Below are 15,279 nucleotides of genomic sequence, written 5' to 3'. Positions count from 1 at the left end.
AACAATGCGCAAGGCTGCCACTACAACTGCCACAATTGAAAATGTATCAATGAGTTGAACGTTATCAGAGTATTGGTATTAAAATAACCCTTTACTAATGCACATACAAAGGACACTTCTTTCGTATACATGTGCTTTCTTATGTATAAGTGACTCGCACTCTGCAAATATTAATAAATGATCACGGAACTTATTTCAATTTTTACAGTAACATAACCTGCTCCATATTACAGAGAGCAACTCATGCCAATCTTCGAATCGTTTGGGTGATGTTTACATTATGAATCCGGCGTTTTTTCTCAAACTCAAATATAACAGCGATGTGTGGGTTGCTAATAGGCTTGCAAATTTGACCGGAAGATTAGATGAAGTTCCTTGGCTATACTCTTTCGAGCAGAAGTATCATTGACCATATTGTTTGAATTTTCTTCAGAAATGACATACCTGTGCCCTCCACCGCACTTTGGAATGACCATCGAAAATCAATTCGAGCACTGGAGCACAAACCATTTGTTTACACTCTTTGCTGGATCGATGACCGAAAGAGTGAATAAATAAATCACACACATCCTCGTGAACAGGTTGAATGTGTACCAGGGCATAGCATGTATGAGATTGAGTTGATTGCAGACAAAACAACGTCACTGTGTGCTGTGATAGAATCTCGTACAAACACCAATGAGACATACATATTAGGTTTGTTCCAGTACACGGAAGTTAATCCGGAGTAAACAGGCGCAAAAAATACTTGCTCCATTTTACTCCTGTTTGCTACCAGAAGAAGAAAAAAGGGAAGGAGAGAATACAGGAACGATTTTTTCCGGAGTACTTCCAGTTTCTCCTGATACTGGAACAAACCTATTCATGTCGAATTGACCTTTCCACTCCCGTTAAAAAAGAAATGGTGCCGCATTATTTCGTGAGGAAAACAAAACATTTTGTACTGCAAAAACCGGTTGAAGTCGTGAGGCAAACAAACCAAAATCGTTTGTAATACTTTGCGTCTGTGGTTGTAAATCAGCTGTCAGAAATTTTAATACTCCTTGTCAGGCAAAAGCAAAGCAAGCAAAATGGACTAAAATTTTTTCAAGCGAACTTACGGATACTGTAGCGTGTATTCTCATTCAATTTGTTTGTTGTGTTGGTATGATGCCGAGGCTATATACACCCAAACAAAAATCTCTTGCAATAATTGTAAGCGACAATCACTTGCAAATAATGTTAGCATCGTTTAAAATTTTGCAGTCAAAGCCGCTGCCCGCTTGCAATTTTTGCAAGCATATAAAACACTTCATCTCTTGCTATACGTACATACGTTTATTCATCACACTGTCGAAGGATTACCACCACATTCACGTGCCTATGTTGGTTGTTATAGCAACGCACGCCGAGTTTTTATTTACCGTCTACTTTTTATTCCTTCCTCACCAACATCACCAAAAGCAGGCTTGTAGCTTATTCATACAGATGTGCACATTTTTTTCTGTGTATGAGTGCGGTTGTCATTTTTCTTTGATGAAACCGAAAAATAAGAGGATATGAAGAAGAAAAGCATAACAATTGACGTAGTGGGCCTTTCTGTTGCCATAAGCGTTGTTTCGGTTCGGTCATAGTTAATTTAATCGGTTTTTTTTTCGAGTTAAAATGTGTCTATAAGTGTTCTAATCGGTAGATCCGAGGTGAAGCTCGGCCTTTTCTCACTTTTCATCGTGCGCCAAAGAATCAGGATGCTCGTTCAAAGGGTCCCGGCCGCCATGCTTAATTTTGCAAGTATAAAACTAATACACTCAAAAGTGTCAAATGTTCCCACCCTTCTCTCCATCTTGACACGAGACAGCATCGAATTGCGGATGTGCTGATTGTACGAGTTTTAATGTCCTTTTCTTATGTGCAAGCCAAGATCAGTGCTTATAGTCTGTGCTACGATGCGCACGGGCATGAGTTCAAATCTGGGTGTGTCCTTTACTTTTCTCATTAATCGTGAAATCATCCAGTGTTTATATGACTTTTATTCACTCATAATTATCTCGTAGCATGGTTTGATGGATAAAGTATTGGTTAGTGATCTGTTCGTGCGGGACTCATTTTTCAATGCCAGCATTACTAGATTACTAGAACGCTTGCAATTTTCGTTCGTATTCATCGCATTGATGTAAGCGAATCTTACCGGGTACGTTTTGGGTGTAGATTGAAATCTGCGTGTGTTATAGCAAATATGCGCGAGGAATGCATGGCTGTTTAAAACAAAAGAAGTTCAGCGTGGCCACAGAGATTGCGGGAGACTATTCTAGAGGTTCAATACTAAAAATTAAGCGGATAAAGAGAAATCGATTTCACCCACTACACCAGACACCCCCCTGTACTGGCTGTGGTCCACTAGAAGGTTGATAACTCTATTATCTTTCTCCGGACAAAACCAGCCTAGAGGCCGCGTGGCATCCGGCGGGTTTGAAGTATGTCAGTTATGGAAATAACTGTCAAATTCATTCGCAAAGGTGGCCGCGTCTCTTATAAGGAGGCTTTAGACCGATCAGTCTGACCTCCTTCCTTCTCAAATCAGTGGAACGTTTAATCGACCGCTACATTCGGGATGGTAGCTTGGGCGAGCACCCGCTGCATGCAATGCAACATGCATATCAGCGGGGGAAGTCTACTACCACCTTGTTACACAATGTTGTCTACAACATTGAAAAAGCTTTTTCACAAAAGCAATCAAGTTTAGGAGTTTTTCTCGATATTGAAGGTGCTTTTGACAACGTGTCTTTCGAATCCATTTTGGAAGCAGCACGAGATCATGGAGTACCTTCATATATCACGAACTGGATACACGCAATGCTTAGCAACCGACATCTGTGCTCATCGTTAAGACAAGTAGAGATGAGGAAACTGAGTGTCTGCGGATGTCCTCAAGGTGGTGTGCTGTCACCACTTCTATGGAACCTTGTCGCCGATAGCTTGTTGAGAAAACTAAATGAGCTTGGGTTTCCGACGAATGGTTTCGCCGATGATTATCATATAATGATCACCGGTATTTGCATTAACACACTTTTTGATTTGATGCAACAAGCCTTATGTGTTGTTGAGCGGTGGTGTCCTCATGTTGGACTATCAGTTAATCCAAATAAAACCTCAATGGTGCTTTTCACGCAACGAAGGATTACAACCGGAGCTCGTCCATTGCAGTTTTTTGACTCTGAAATTATTGTCGAAGATCAAGTTAAGTACGTTGGGGTAATTCTCGACTCAAAACTTAATTGAACAGCTCACATCGATTTCAGGATCAAGAAAGCTTGCATGGCCTTTGGCCAATGTAGACGGGCTTTCGGCAAATCTTGGGGACTCAAACCCAAGTACATTCAGTGGATCTACACAACAATTGTTAGACCAATACGGGTGCCTTGTCTGGTGGCAGAAGGGAGAAGTCATGACAATCCAATCAAAGTTAAACCATCTTCAGAGGATGGTCTTGATGGCGATGACTGGTGCGTTCTCGACAACACCTACTGCTGCTCTCGAGGCACTCTTGAACATAAAACCACTACATGTGTTTCTGAAACAAGAAGCACTTTCTTGTGCATACCATCTTAAGGTTACTGGGCTCTGGAACAGTAACCCAATAGATCGTGTAACTATCCACACAAGACTGTGGCCCTAAATGGTTACATGGGATGAATATACGCTTGCTCCCAGTGACCTTACACTCACATGTAGTTTTCCTTCTAAAACTTTTAATGTGAGAATTCCTCTTCGTGAGGAATGGCTGTCTGGCTGGATGGAGCGACAACTTGAAGAATACGTAGTTTGTTATACGGACGGTTCTTTGTTGGAGGGCCGAGCCGGTGCTGGTGTCTATTGTCATGAGATGAGATTAAACCAATCTCATTCGCTTGATAGATACTGTACCGTATTCCAAGCAGAAATCTTTGCGATTCTGTGTGGCGTACAATCCGCACTTCAACAGGGAATTTGCGGTAAAAGAATCTATTTCTGCTCTGACAGTCAGGCTGCCCTGAAAGCACTTAGTTCGGCAGATTCGAGATCGAAATTAGTAATCGCATGTCGAACTCAAATCGAAGAACTTAGCATTTCAAATGCTATCTACCTTCTATGGGTACCCGGTCATTCCGGTATTACTAGAAATGAATGGGCGGACGAATTGGCTAGAGCTGGCGCTGCGACTGATTTCGTTGGTCCAGAACCAGTTCTACCACTGTCAATAAGTTGGATAAAGCACAAGATTCGCTCTTGGGCTGCATTCGAACATGCCAACCGTAGCTTGCAAACTTGGGTTCAAACAAAGGCTTTTCTGCCGGATGTGAGTCCGAAAATGTCAAGAAATTTGTTGCATTTTTCCAAGCACAACTGCAGTATTCTGGTCAGGGCACTGACTGGACATTGCAAACTCAATTATCACATGGCTACTATTCAGCGCGCTGAGTATTATTCATGTGATCTTTGTGAATTCGATTACGGAACATCTTATCATTTGATATGCAATTGCCCTGTATTAATGCAATTGCGCATCCGGTTTTTTGGTTATCCATACATAGATGAACCTATGTACAGAGAGCTGAAATTTAAGGATATGCTTTTGTTCCTAACCCAGTGTGGTAAAGAGCTATAGTTTTTTAGCCGTATTTGAATGACAATATCTCTTCGGGGGTGTTGTCGTTCTGTTATCTCAATATCCCCTCGGGGGTGTTGATATATCTGCTCACTGTTTGAGTAGAGGTTCTAAATCCCTCCGGGGGTTGGAAGTTTTATTCCTGCTGTTGTAGCACCTGCAGATCGTTCAGCATCACTCCGGGGGTGCAGAATGCTCTGTTTTAATTGTTCTGTGTCGTTGTTTTCCTTACCTCTAACCTTACCACTTCCCCAATCCTTCCCATCAGGAAAATGATGAAAAGACGATTCTTGGCAAGGCACAAATCTCCGATCAACATGGGGAACGTGCCATTTGAGCCAGACGCTACTGATTCCTGATACTACCCACTGAGACGTCCAAAAAATTGTTTCAAAATCGTTCAACACGAATCCAACGATGAACGTTCGTTGAACGGTTATTTGGACGTTGTCCAAATTGGTCCAACGAACGTCCTTCATTGGACGATTTTGAAACCAACCGTTCTTAGAGGGTAGATTACTAGAACGCTTGCAATTTTCGTTCGTATTCATCGCATTGATGTAAGCGAATCTTACCGGGTACGTTTTGGGTGTAGATTGAAATCTGCGTGTGTTATAGCAAATATGCGCGAGGAATGCATGGCTGTTTAAAACAAAAGAAGTTCAGCGTGGCCACAGAGATTGCGGGAGACTATTCTAGAGGTTCAATACTAAAAATTAAGCGGATAAAGAGAAATCGATTTCACCCACTACACCAGACGCCCCCCTTAACCGATTAATGGCTAAATAGGATATGATTGATTCCGTTCCAATTTCACATTAATACTCCTATATTAAATACTGCACTGCAGAATATGACCTATGGAATCTTTTTGGTTAACTATCAAGAATCGCAATAGATTAGCTTCGCAACATTTTGTAAACAAATCCAAACTCCAAATTGAGTCAAGTTGAGTCCACATCCCGTATATTTGAAATATGAAATGTGTATGTCAATAGGCTCATTACCGTGCGTACCCACAATGGACTGACAATAGTATTCCGATTTCTATTCATTTTTACGAGTTTTTCAATAGTGTATTATTGACATACATAAACTACATAATTTTTTGAAATTGTGTTCTATTGTTATATAGTATACAGCAATAGAACATAATTTATTAAATTCAGAATTGTTTGGTAGTAAAAAGACGGAAACCATCCATAAATAATAAGGATATTAGTGTTTGAAAAAGTGACGCGAAACGTGGCATCGTTTGATTTTAGAATGTCAATGTCAAAAAAGACTAACAGGTAGCATCAGAACTAGAACTGATAAACATCTCCTCGTTAAAACATCTCTTTACACTCTCGGCCGTAACGACACATGATTACTAGTTCTTCGAATGAGTTATATAAACTTCACATAATTGCAGCAGCGATCATAAGTGGGACTTCATGGAGACGTGGGTATGTATTATTCAAATTAAATATGCACTGTGTAGCCAGCGATGTGTAGCTATGGGGCTCATTATTTTATTGAGCAAGTATGAGGTTTGTCGAACACTGACTAATCATTAAAGAGCTTTTCGATCACAGATTCAGAGCGGAAAAACAGATACACTTGCACTACAGGGGAATTGTTTTGGGTGAAATTAATTATATTTACAAAAAAATGTAAAATGGAATATTTTCTGTCGTAACATACAACGTAACATTGTTCCTTAGGGACCAATCATTAATTACGTAACGCAAAAATTGCCTAAAATGGACTCTCCCTCCTCCCATCTAACAAATTGTCAAAAAAATTCTATCCCCTCTCCCCTATTACGTAACAATTTTTTTGGAAAAAAAAAATCTTAAGGAAAATTTGTCGTAAAACCTCCCCCTTCCATTAAAAGCGTTACGTAATTTATGAATGGTCCCTTATTTCATTTAGAAAAATCGCCTTCCTTTTCGACAACTGTTTTAAATGTTCATTTACCTTTTTTATCGAATTTACCTTGATTTCATGTTCCAACGACCTATTGGTATCCTGCATGATGGCGCCCCACACAAAAAATCCAAAACCATTATATCAGGACTGCCAGGGAACCATAACCCCGGTATATTTTCAGCAAGCCATTTCTGCGTTTTTGTAGCATTATAAGCAGGTACTTCGACTTATTGAAAGGTACTTCGACTTATTGAAAGATGAAATGACGGCCAGTAGTAACCTTCTTCGTCCAATATACAACGTAATGGAGAACCTTCAAGTATGCGTCGGCTGTTACATTTAGTTCTTTATCAAAAAATGCGACCCCCTCGCTGGATACTATGCCTAGAAACATTACATGAGTCGGAAACTTGGTTGACATGACGATAGGAACCTGACTACGGTCCGGTGCAAGCAACCTGTCATACCTTCGATTCTGGTTGAGGTTGTTTTCGTCAGAAAAAAAGATGCATGGATTTTATGAAGTCGATGCTTTAACCGACGCAGGAGTTTTTGACATTAGAAATGTCTTACTGCACTATCAAAAGATACACCAGTGTAGTGATAGTTGAGAGATCCAGATCTATGTTGTTTTTTAAGTAAGGTGAACTGTTCGAATAATATTTTACCTATTAATCTAATTTTCAATCTCAGCTATGCACAAAGGAAAATCCACGCGACTGCGATGCTTTTGTACCCACTGAAACATGCGGGGCTACGCGACTTTCGACGCGCTACATTGTATTGCAGTAGAAGCTGAGCAGTTGGACATGTTTTATTGGGAATCGAAATGAAAATGGAGGAAGCCATAATTGCGCGCACTCGTGACGCCCACTCGTCGGTTCTTTCTGTCGCCTCCCTGGCAACCAGCGTCTCACGACACTTCCGGACTTTCCTCTGCTGCTTTCCGACTTGTGCGCCGACCCGTTCCACCATTCGTTCTCTTTATTTGTGTTTTATCCCACAATGTTGGCCGGCGAGGAATGTTCTGCTCGCTACTGGCATTCTGTTCGGGCATAATGGAAGCGTGAATAGGAAGCTTATTTGCCTTACTGTTGCCATAGGTTGCTGCTTTTCACGTATGGCTCCTTTGTATGATACTTTCTTCCACGAGGCGTCCGTGGAATTGAACGAGAATGTATTTAGGTACATTACGAGCGGTTATCGATTTGTGAAACCTTTCAAATTACTAATTTTCCCATTTTGGTGCTATTGAAAATTCAGTGGAGTTAATTTCATTGAAATCAGTGCTGTTGAAATGAGTTCTCATGGATTCAGGGCAATTATAAATGCATTTCATTATATTGGAAAATTCGTTCTGCTTCTTTTTTCGTGTATTATATTTTTGTATAAGGCGAAGATTCAATCTGCAATAAAAATATAAGATCATTCAACGAAACTTTAAATGACCGATTTTTGCCTTATATATTTTTATTTCAAGTGTTTCAACGTCGACGTAGCTCATAAGTTCGTAAATATCGAGCGCTTGTACATAGGTGCCAAATGAACTAATAAAGTAATAGACATTTCCAAAATGATATTGAACATAACCAGTAATGCAATCATAGTTTGAAGAAATTAAAAAGGCAAAATTCTTCGGAAGGACTTGATCTATGTAGTGACAACATTTCTAACATATGTTTCCGACATTTTTTCAATCAAAAATCTGTTCACCCATGACAAAGTAACCTCCATCAAAAAACTGTTCTACGGAAAGGTATCCTTTTGAATCGACTTTTCCAATGTTCTGAATCGAAAAGGATATTAAAGGACTCCCAGCCAATATAAGTATATGATTTCCAACTCATCGACAGGTAGCGGCTCTAAAGGATATTCGATATTCGTTATTCGTTTAAACCAGCCCCAGACCATTTGGAAGCACAAACTAAAATGATATTGATACTTTTTATATCCTTTCCTATTCGATTGTTATTTCAACTGTCCGGAAACGTCACGACATTTATACCGCTGGACACTGGATATGTATGTACTGCCAGACCGAATGTTTCGTTTATAGAGACTCACGCTTTTACTTCATCTCGCGAAAGTTGAGGTAGTTGTGAACATGTTGCTAAATATTTTGAATTATTTTCCATTTTCGATGGCTGTAAACGGAGTGGTAAAGAGTAGCAGGGCCAAGAGCAAGGAAGGCCCTATATTATTTCTACATTCTCAACATCAACTTTCATCTAGTGAGCTCTAGCATCGTTATTCGATTAACTTTTTACTTCTGAATTCGGTGAAATTTGCATTCAATGAATGTTTATTCTTTTTTAATTATACACACTTCATCGAATTCAAATGAGAAAGCAGAGGATACTCTAGCTATACGATTTGTAGTATTTTAACAAGAACTATGATTTGATTAACATTTGATTAAAACAAAGAGAAACCATTAGGCTTTTTATAAGGAAGGCGAAATACTATATCAAGAGGGATTCCAACATCAGAGTACCAGATACCGTATCAGGGAAAGTAACAATAATGACAGGAAAGAGAAGAAGGCAAACAAGTAGTTTTTTTGACAAACCAAATATCATTGCCATGACACCGCAGGATCGCCATGGAACCGCTGGGAACTTTTTGGGGAACAGATTTCCAGCATATCAACCAGGGATCAGTATATCAGAATATAATCTCTTAGATGGCACGTTCCCCGTATGTAGCTGAGATTTGTGCCTTGCCGTGTATTCTTATCATTTCCTGTTCGGAAGGAAGGGAGAAGGAGGAGGGAGAAGTAGAATTGGAAGGGTGGAAAAATAACAGCACAAAAACAAACAGCAGGTAAGCTAAACTCACAACTAGTTCAGATCGCCTGCGAGTAAGCCTAAAGCTCTTTACCACATTGGATAAGGAACTTTAGTATGTCTCTGGATTTCAGTCGTCCAAACACGGTTAGGACGGCTGAAAACTAGAAATCGCAATTGCGCTACTGCTGGGCAGTTGCATATCAGATGATATGAGGCTTCGTAATCGAATTCACAAAGATCACATAAAAAGGCCCAGCGCGTTGAATAGTAGCCCTGAGATAATTGAGTTTGTAGTGGCCAGTTAAAGCCCTGATCAGCATGCCGCAGTGGAGTTTTCAAAAATTCGTCAGCCCATTCATTTCTCGTAATACCGGAATGTCCGGAAACCCAGACAAGGTAGATAGTGTTGATAATGCTTAGTTGGAACGTGATTTGTCTGAGCAAAGGGCCTGATTGCAGCCTTACTATCGGAGCAGACGTTTATAACTTTGCCGGATAAGCTCCGTTGAAGGGCCAATCGCACTCCGCACATAATCGCGAAGGTTTCAGCTTGGAATACTGTATTCCAAGCTGAAATCTTCGCGATTATGTGCGGGGTACAATCGGCTCTTCAACAGAGCTTATCCGGCAAAGCTATAAACCTCTGTACCTACCTAACGAGTGAGATTGTTCCAATCTCATTTCACAACAGTAGACACCAACACCAGCACGTCCCTTGTTACCGTTGACACATGAACTATGACTCAGAACCCCATTTATTACTTTCATTTTTCCATTGATTTATAGTAGGTTACGTTAATAATATCTATTTTGTTAAGTTTTGCTTTTTTGTGTTTCGAATTCATCTCGTCAGTAACTAGCACCATCTGGGTGTCTAGTTAGACGATGTAGCATTGTAGCAAATTAGCACTAGTTAGACACAAAAAATTCCAAACAGTTCACACGACATATGTGAACGCCTAAAGCCACATGTCCCGAGTGATGTCCCGGGAAGCAAATATAGCTCTGGTTTGCTGACGAGAAAGCGAAGACGAACTCTTGTCTTTTGGTTCAAGAAACCAAACGCCTGGTATTATGCAATATAATTGGACTAAACCGTTTTGTGCGTTAAGGGCACTAAACCGTTTTGCGCGTTAAGGGCACAAGACCTAATATAAATTATGTTTTGCTTTTTTGTGTTTCGAATTCATCTCGTCAGTAACTAGCACCATCTGGGTGTCTAGTTAGACGATGTATGTGAACTAGTACCCAAATTAGCACTGGTTAGACACAAAAAATTCCAAACAGTTCACACGACATATGTGAACGCCTAAAGCCACATGTCCCGAGTCATGTCCCGGGAAGCAAATATAGCTCTGGTTTGCTGACGAGAAAGTGAAGACGAACTCTTGTCTTTTGGTTCAAGAAACCAAACGCTTGGTATTATGCAATATAATTGGACTAAACCGTTTTGCGCGTTAAGGTGAAGCGATGCCTAAAATAACAACAAAGGTTCGGTTATGCTCGGATATGTTCGGGTTACGTTTAGCATCTGTGTGCGGCTAGAACGTACTATACTGATAGGCTATGGCACGCACACAAGCGTATCGTTCAGCAATCAGCTGACTGATTTTTGTACCACGTGTTTGATTTGTTTTGAAAAATAAAAAGGTACAAATTTTCCAAACGAATCAAAATTCCGTGATGAGAATCTATTCATCTGCATGTGCTAACATGCTTACATACAGTGATACAATTTCTAAGCAATCTGAGATAAGACATTTAAGTCACAAACGATTGTCTTGCGCGCCAATGCAATGTTTTGATTTTGACGATGAAATAAAAAGAAGAAGCAGAAACGACGGCAGCCATTTTAGCTGCCACCTTGTAACTCTGTTCAGCATGTCCTTAAGGGCACAAGACCTAATATAAATTAAGTTTTGCTTTTTTGTTTCTTTTAGTTAATTTTTCATATTATTTTTCAAAGGCTCATCATATTTGTAATTACTTTTAGGTATATTTGTAAAATTATACTAACATAATATTATTTAATTAAAATATAGAAACTTTTCTAACTCGTTCACCTCTGATAACAATAAAAATCAGATATATTATTGTGTATTTATTGATCTGGGAAACCGGCTACCGTGAATTTGATAGATTTATCGTTTGTTGAATTAATTCATAAGTATGTCGTTTGAAAAAAAAAAAGTAACTTCAACTCCGGACAGCCGACCGTCGGGAGTGTTCCCACCGGCGAAGGTTAGGTAAACCTCAACAAACGGGAGAAATTAATCGCACCGCAGAACCACTGATTCCGATTTTGACGAAGGAGTGAAGGGAAGGCGAGGTAAGAAGGAGAGGAGAAATGATAGAAACTAGGATTCGTTGGAATCCATTAAAACGGACGTAGAAATAGATCCTCGAAGTTACATAGGAAAGTTGAAAACGAAAAAGTATCGCGGTTGGTGAGACCGGTGAAGACGTTCGACGAAAGGACGGTAGGAAAGACTGTGGTGGCGAGTTATAGTGTGTCAGAGGTTTGTTCCTTCTAAGCCAGATAGCAGATTCGAAGGAGGTTATCAGGACGACGCAGCACCACGAGGACCCAGCTACCGTCGTACGTTGGATCTCTGGTTTGATATATAGAAAGGCCTTAAGGGCAACAGTCGAAGTTGTGGTGAAAGTACCAGTCAACGCCATGGACACCATTCTTTGCAGATTTAGCTTTGACTGAACTGTCATCACCTCTCCACTCTGCCATCATACAAGGCATCTGTATGCCAGTATTGGACGTACAATTGTCGTGTAAATCCAAAAGATGTATTTAGGTTTGAGTTTCCAGGTCTTTCCAAAAAGTTCGTCTGCACTACCCGAAGGCCATATACGCTTTCTTGACATTGAACTCAATGTGAGCATATCAATTCAGTTTCAAATCCAATATAACTCCAACGTATTTGACTTGATCTGCACATAGCAACTCAGAATCAAATAACTGCAAGGGATGAACCCTGGTTATTATTCCCTTCTTCGAGAAAAGAACCGTTGAAGTTTTGTTTGGATTGACTGATAATGTAACTTATCGACACCGCTGTTCAACGGCTCTTAATACTCGTTGCATTAAGTTAAAGTTTGTTTTGATGTAAAGTTCAGCTATTAGTATTTAGTACATTAGTCAGCAAACCCGTACCTTGGAAATCCAAGCACATTTAGTTTCCTCAACAAGCCGTCAGCAACTAGGATCCATAGCAAAAGTGACTGAACGCCACCCTGAGGACAGTCGCAAATACTAAATTTCTTTATCTCTGTATGTCTCAGTGACGATGAAAGAATGCGATTACTAAGCATTGCTTTTATCTGACGCGAGATACATGCTGACACCCCATGATCGCGGCTTGCTTTCAGAATAGACTGGAAAGACACATTGTCAAAAGCACCCTCAATATCTAGGAGAACTAGATTGCTTAAGCAAGAAGGCCTTTTCAATATTGTAAACAACATCGTGAATCACAGTGATAGTGGATTTCCCACACTGATATGAATTTTGCATTTTGTGCAGTGGATATTAAACTAAACTAAAGTTCCTTATGTGATGATAGATTATCACTTCCGAAACATTAAGAAGAAAAGAAGCCTAGGCCTAAAACTCTCGGCTTCTTCATAGCTCAACCGCCACCCTTCATGACTAAATGAAAAAATAATTAGGATATTTATCGTGTTCAAAAATCTGTATACGAGAGACATATAGAGGTGATCGAGAATAGCCAGAATTTCTTGAACTGGAATGAGGCCAAAGGGAACCATTTAGCGATGATCTGGCGTCATAATACTAGGTGCACGGCCAGACAACATGTTCAATGTGACGATAACCGTTACCACAACCGCAGAGACCGCAATATACCGAATATGCGCATCTAACGTATACTGATTTAACATGGTCCGAGATATCACCCGAATGAAGTCACGAGCTTCATCCATCCCCTTGAACCAAGGTTTGTTGATACTTCCAGAATTCCTAAACTTCCTTTGTTCCACGAAACTTGTCAATTTTCGAGCGTCTTCTGATAAGAATTACTGAAAAATTCGTTGAAACTAAACGATCTATCATAAAGATTGCCTTCTAATGCCTAAGTGTCGGCCTTACCATTCTAATCTAAGCAATGTGAAAGAAATCAAATTAAGGTAATCTGGTATGAATTTTCAGGTCAAACACTCAGGAATTCCCATATTTTTTTCCGGGGAAATACAAGGAGTGCTTTCCACACGCCAGATCAGTTACCATCGTGAATATAACCCCATGACACACCGTGGGAGTTTAAGTCTTCTGTAACTAGCTAAGGTGCGATTGTCTGAAAGGCTTCGGTTATACACGGAAGCAATACACCGAATTTGTTTTTGCACGGGGGATGCGTCCCGTTAATTCCAAGAACAAAAGTAACTCGTTGAGTGAAACAATCAACATTCCCGGACGTTCCAGTCCTGCACTCCTTCCTGGAACCAGCTAACATACCCAAGGTCGACAGCTAGTAGGAGGCAAATGTATTCCCACCCAAGCGAAGTGATCAATTGACTTGTAAGTAGGAAGACTCATTCACAAACCAGTCATGAACACATCCGTACCAACGAGAATGGATCATTCCAGACGAAGGTTTGTTTGAAAACCCTATTTAATTAAAAATCACTCATTGGTTAAAAATAAAAATATGAAAAGAAGAAATGTTTTCCTTTATTTTACACAAGGTAAATTAAATTTGTGGGATTAAAAGGAAAACATTTCTGCTTTTTATATTTCTTTTTTTCAGCATTCCATCAAGACGCTCAAAAAGAAACTATTTACTTATTGTTTGATAACAAGAGACGTTAGTCGTTTCCTACTCAGACCAAGCAATACGTATTTTTCCTGCATATTAAAATCCCCGCTCACAGTTCCTAGCTTATCAAACTGAACAAGTACAATGCATATACTTTGTGCAGTGACTTGTCAATTTAGCACTTGGCCATATACCCACTGCTCTATTGCAGATGTAATGTGATATCCGAATCGCAATATTATTTGATGGTATCTAAAAACACACAATCCTATAAAAACCAGGACTGTCAGGTGTCACATCTCATTCACAGTCATACGTGTGAAGTATACTTATTACATGGTATGATTGTCGGAAGAGTACATAAGCGACTCTATACTATACGACTATACTTTGGTGAACCCAAAATTATTGTTTTACAACTGCATATTGCTTGGGACCAGATAAAAGACATTTAGGCTGGAACAAAATTTATTTAAAAACCTTTGTGAACTCAAATTGATAAACGTTGGAAGTCACCGTTGCACTCCAACTGCATCACCGAAAATCAGCAAGCAAATCTCACTTTACTGAGATATCGGTTTCCAAATTTGCTGACTACACGGCTGTTGGGGAATTGCCGAGCCGAATTGAGTCTGTAAGTTTATCGAATTCCGTAATGTAAATGTTGATTTGCCAGTAAAAACACTAGTATTATTTTTAATAAACGGGATCGATAAGAATACACTTTTAGCTTTATTTAAACAATAGACATTTAGATTCAACTTTTTTTTCGCAAAACTATATTACTGACCATGTCACCGCGATGGAGGAAACAGGCATTGTATTATACCTGCACCAATATACAAATTCCGTGTCATGTTGAGAGTCCGCCACATATCCATGGGGAATGCAAAACATGTCCGAGAGACAAAACAGAATATGGTTCGATTATTTGTATAGTAAACCCTCTGACATTGCCCCGTACTTTTCACTATTTTTTATTCTTCCTTCACAGGATCTGCCGGAGACTGTTCGGGACCAGAAAAAAAGAAATCGCAAAGAAGCCCAGCGATCAGCAAAAGACGGTGAATGTTCGTCTCTACTGAAGAAGGAAACAAAAAGGTAGCGCCTCCTGTAGGGTCTGTACGACTTTACGCATGTCATCTGCTGGGTGGTCACTCTC

The 15,279-nt window shown here is 39.9% G+C and overlaps 1 long non-coding RNA gene across 1 annotated transcript; it reads right to left on the bottom strand.

The window, feature by feature from the left end:
- Window positions 1–6,632: 6,632 nt before the first annotated feature.
- LOC131677700 (uncharacterized) lies at window positions 6,633–7,288 on the bottom strand. The gene is made up of 3 exons (XR_009303415.1): window positions 7,207–7,288; window positions 7,006–7,110; window positions 6,633–6,922 (listed from the first exon to the last, which is right to left on the bottom strand). It is a non-coding gene; the product is annotated as an uncharacterized LOC131677700 (long non-coding RNA).
- Between the last annotated feature and the right edge of the window lie 7,991 nt (window positions 7,289–15,279).

Source organism: Topomyia yanbarensis, chromosome 1 (assembly GCF_030247195.1).
Source record: "Topomyia yanbarensis strain Yona2022 chromosome 1, ASM3024719v1, whole genome shotgun sequence".
NCBI lineage: Eukaryota > Metazoa > Arthropoda > Insecta > Diptera > Culicidae > Topomyia > Topomyia yanbarensis.
Note: the sequence above shows the minus strand (reverse complement) of the source record. Positions and strands in the feature narration are given on the sequence as shown.